The 5,053-nt window shown below is 30.7% G+C and overlaps 1 protein-coding gene across 1 annotated transcript in view; it reads left to right on the top strand.

The window, feature by feature from the left end:
- The window catches only part of LOC113801223 (zinc finger protein 391), a 6,978-nt gene extending 2,448 nt beyond the window's left edge, over nt 1–4,530 (top strand). Inside the window, exon 2 of the mRNA XM_027352035.2 lies at nt 1–4,530. This exon is cut by the window's left edge and continues 1,275 nt beyond it. The gene's annotated coding sequence lies outside the window, so the exon portion shown is untranslated.
- The last annotated feature ends 523 nt before the right edge of the window (nt 4,531–5,053 follow it).

Raw genomic sequence — 5,053 nt, forward strand, 5'->3', positions numbered from 1 at the left:
TGGGATGGAGCAACATTTTTGTAAGCATAATCTTACCAATATCAATTGAATGACTTTTTATTCTAAGATTTCAAATAATGGCATAGGTGTCATACAGTGTAGTTCACATTTATGTATTTCAGGCCATTTTCATAACCACTTTTTAACTTTTCATGTACATCTTTTGTAATCATGACTATGAACTGGAACTTATAAAATGTAAATTCCTTATTTTTTGTACTTTTTTTTAATGTAAATGTTGTGAATGATTTTCTAAGTACTACTGTTAAAGTATATACCTGTTTTGGTACAAATAACAAGAAATACAGGAGTTTTGTATTCAAATTGTAATATATTTTACTCATTTATAAACTGATGTAAGTCTGCCCAGTTTTCTTCCCAGTGAAAGAATTAATAAATAGTGTTAAGTTGATGAACCCTATTAGTGTATTTGGTTCTTTATTACTATTGCTTTAAGTTTTTATCTGAAATTATGTGAAACATCCTATTATACAGGGTGGTTCAAAAGAAATGTTACCCAGATTACATGATATATTTGTTACACATATATAGGATGTGCTTATGCATGACATACAGTAGTTATTTACTGTGTCAAACAAAAATGGTAAAATAGATTCAAAGCATATTTTTGAAGTACAAAGTATTTCAAAGCACATTTTACCATGTTAGCAGACTTTGTGTCTGGTTGCTAAAGGAATATTTACAATTTCAATTTCACTGTTTGCCTTCCATTCTTCAGTGTGTATGGGTTTGTCTGAATGACCATTCCTTCCGGGTGCCCCATACAAAGTAATGAAATGAAGATCTGACACTCGTATAGAGTTTTTAGAAACAAGTCTACTATCAAAAAATCCAGCAGGAAGATCATAGTTTCCTTTGATGTGTAACATGGTGCCACTCATAAGGACATTCTTTGTAAGAAGTGCAATGAACTATGTGATTATATACTGGTATATATGACCATTCACTGTTGTCTCAAAGCAAATAGGCTCACTGTATACCTTCCTTACAACAAACCTTACTCTCATTTCTGGGTGATTCAGGGTTTTTCCATACAATGGATTTTCACTGCACCTCATATTACTGACAAGATATTTGCTTAGGTAGAACCATGCTTTTTTGTTAATTATGCTGACTACTACTCCTCAAAGTGTTCTGGAACACCATGCAATACTGGAAACACTACATGTCTAATTGTTTTGCATGTTGAACCACCTAAACCCCACACGATTTCTCAGCAGTTTTATGTGCATTAGAATAAGACATTTATGTTATGTTGGAAGCTAACAAAGACCTCTGTTTTTTCTCCTTATAACTGTAACCTAACATCTTCAGCCTTTTCATTAGGCAACACATGGTCATCCACTTTCTTTTCTGTGATGTACAAATTCAATTCATAATGGGCCACTGGGGAAGATGAGGTCATCCTTGAAATTATATTTTCACTTGTATGTAATATCATTTTGCAAAGTATCATTTAGGAATACAGACACTGCACTTGGGGAAAACATGAAGTAGTAGTTACTCCTTTTATTGCACAGGAGGAATGCTAAGGCATCATCAACACATCAGTGGTAGCATGTGCAAAGAAAATAAAATTGCAGATTATTTTCCATTACTTCAAAATGGGTAATGTTTTCTTTTTTTGAATCACTTGCAGTTTCATAGTCATTTAGAAATGAGTAATTTCAAATTCAGTCAGTGAAATCCTATTTTTTTATATATTTTTGTTTTTTTATCATTATTTAGTTATTTTTGTTATTTTAGTAATATGTGATAAAGATTGGATCCAATGGAAAATAGTGATAAATATATATGAACAAGTTTTTTCTTATGAATGGTATATGTATCTTAGAGATTTGTTTATTTAGGCAGTCATCTAGCCATTTTTGAAATCATGTCTCCCAGTCATCTGAAACTATAGGTGAAGTTCACTTCAAGTTTTGCTTCAGTTATTCAGCTATTACTAACCACCACTAACCTAAGCTTACTTTGGAGGAATGTTATTGTATCCTTCAGAATGACCCTTAGTGACCATAGTAATGATTTTCCTGATGAGGAGGGTTCACCACAGAGCAGCATAGGAATCAGTGTATACAGGTCATTGAAACCTATTTTTAAGGGATTATATCCTTTGATATTCTTGAGTTCTAAGATTCTTTAATTTATATTTGCCATGAAATGGATGGACATTACAGTGAGGAAACATTTGGAATGAATTTATCTATCTTCAGAGAGAAGGAAAAGTATTTGGTAACGTCTTTATTTTTCAGTATAGTAGAAATGTTAATGAATGGACTTTGATGAATATAGGGAAACATGAGAAGAAAATGTATATTCATATTTTAATCTATGTGCATATATATATTTTTTACTCTGAAAGTCCAGCAGTAAAGTATGATAAAAATTATTCTTTATAAAATACAGTTTCTACATACAGCTATCACACAACAAAACATATAAGTATAAGAGCTGACAGATTGTAATAGAGTATAATTACTTAATTTTGTTGCCTTTTATGGGTCTAAATATATAAATGAATGATATAGTTAATGTTCCCATTTGTGCCATCTATGCAGTGTTGATCACTCCTGAAGGGAGAATGTTTGATTTTTTTCTTTTGAAATAAAGAGAGAAAACTCTAATAAACTGGTCATTATGGTATGGAATCTCCTCCTAGGAAAAATAGAATCATATAATTTTATTCCTAAATGATTTTTAAAAACTTCATTATAGAAAAAAATATTTAATTGTTTATACATTAAACATGTTTAGATTTTAGTTCAATAAGTTTGCAAGGGTCCAATTATTGTATATAATAAACTATTACATTTCCTTGCAAAGCTTATCAAAAGGTGGTTCTGATTTTAAAGAGAGCTTCCGTACTACAAACCTAATGAAATGAAAGTAGATATTTTGATTGGTAATTTATTTAAAATCAAGTGAAAATTGTGGAATATATACATGTGTACTGATACTATTTCGTATCTACAGTGAATTGCACTAATGTCAGTTTGATAAGCTTACTTTTGTATAATTTGATGAAAAAAATTGTACAGTATAAACTGATGATAACTGACTTTCAATATATTATATGTATTACCATTTATTAAGGAGTGCTATACATATGGGTAGGTAATAACAGAAAAAAATTATACCTTGTAGGTGCAAAGATGACAAATAATGTTGAACCCAGTGTATTGGGCATATTGTCCCTGTTATTATAAGAATTGGTATGACCTGCTGTTGTAGCAGAGTAATGCCAGTATTTGTTAACTGTTTCCATCAATAGTAAAATGATGAAAAGCTCAGACATTTGCTGTTGACCCAGTGAGCAATAGCTAGTCATAAGAATACTCTTTCAATATATACTCTAGTCATAGATGTACTCTATTTGTAGTTACAGGTAAAGACAAGTACCTTGCCTGGTTTTGCCCATTTTTATTTTTATTTTTTAAATTTAAATTTCAATATTGGTAATTTTGTAATGTATACTCTGACAGTACATGCTGATAACTGGATTTCCATTGAATAAAAGTTGGGAAAACTTGCAAGGTATTATTGCATGGTTGATATACATGTAGATAATTTACCAATGAAATGGTATAATTGATATACTCAGCATTCCAGAGTTGCGTGGTACAAAACCAAAAGCAATGCATATTTTTTTGTTTTCCTGGGTCTAGGGATTATGGATATTGTCTTCATTCTCTTGACAATATGGCAGTTCAAATTATCAAACAAAGAAAAAAATGGAATGGTTAATAATCCCATGATCTTTAGTCATTGATCAATATTGAATTGTGCTTAGTAAGTTCTTGATGCTGAGATACACAGTAATAGTTATGCATACAATCAGAAATATGTACATAAACATTAATGTTTTTTATTACAGATGTTGATATTGCTTAACAGTGGATACCTTGGTGGCTTCCATGAGAGTAAAGTATAGTGCCACATCTTGTCTTGGGAGCCTGACTGTAAGATATACAAATGCTAAGTTTGCATTAAGTTATGATAAAGGCAGTTGAATTTATCTTGACAAGAGGATAATTTGTATAATTATAAATATACTGTATTTTCTCTCAAGGAATCCTATTGTAATGCAATGCATTTTTTTACTGTATTTAGACAATCTAGTAAAAAGATTGGTTAATACAATGTTTATTGTAGTTTTAAAAATAGGTTGTAAGGTTTGTAAGGATACTGATTTCCACTTTATGTAGAATTTTTGTATATAGTGTTAAAGCATTGACAATTGCTTTGCAATTCTGTTAAAAGACAGTTCTAAAAGATTTTGGTGCAAAAATAATTACTGCGAGGGTTGGTTTACATATCAATTTACTTTTTTTTTTTTTTAATATAGATCTGTACTGTTTCTTTACTATCAGTACTTACAACCTGTAAGCTTCATGCAGTTTCATGATTTAGTGATTATGCAGCTTGTAATTTTAGGCCTATGTGTAGAGATTCCTGTAATAAGTTTGATATTTGTATAGAATGACATTAAATAAAATGTTTTCTTTTCCATTACTCTTTTTCATTATAACAGATGAACCAGGGAATTGGGCCTAAAAAGGAACATTGTGCTGTCAAGCATGGATGTTGTTTGGATATTTCGAGAACAAATGTAGAACTACAATCTTTCCGATCAGCCAAAGAGTCGACAGTTCCTGTTATAAACTATTTTTTCGAATTCGTGAATGTTTTGTGGATAGCAGTAAATCATGTTGCATTTTTAACAAATTTCCACATGTACTAGCACTAATACCTTGCGGTATCCAAGCAACATCAGTAAATCTTAGGCTTACATAATGAATACACATATTAGTGTGCAGGAGGAGAAATTGGAAAGTTGAAATCACCTAGAAAATGACATGTGAAATCAAGGTAATTACCCATTCTGAATTTACCAATGAAATTGTAGTAATTAATTCTCAATTTACTAATAAAATAAATCTCTGTAATGGCTGTAATGGATAACTTTTGTCTAATTCATGTACTTATAGAAACTAGGACCTAGAACCGAGAGAAAGTTCATGAAATGTATCAA

The sequence above is a fragment of the Penaeus vannamei genome, chromosome 25 (genome assembly GCF_042767895.1).
Source record: "Penaeus vannamei isolate JL-2024 chromosome 25, ASM4276789v1, whole genome shotgun sequence".
NCBI lineage: Eukaryota > Metazoa > Arthropoda > Malacostraca > Decapoda > Penaeidae > Penaeus > Penaeus vannamei.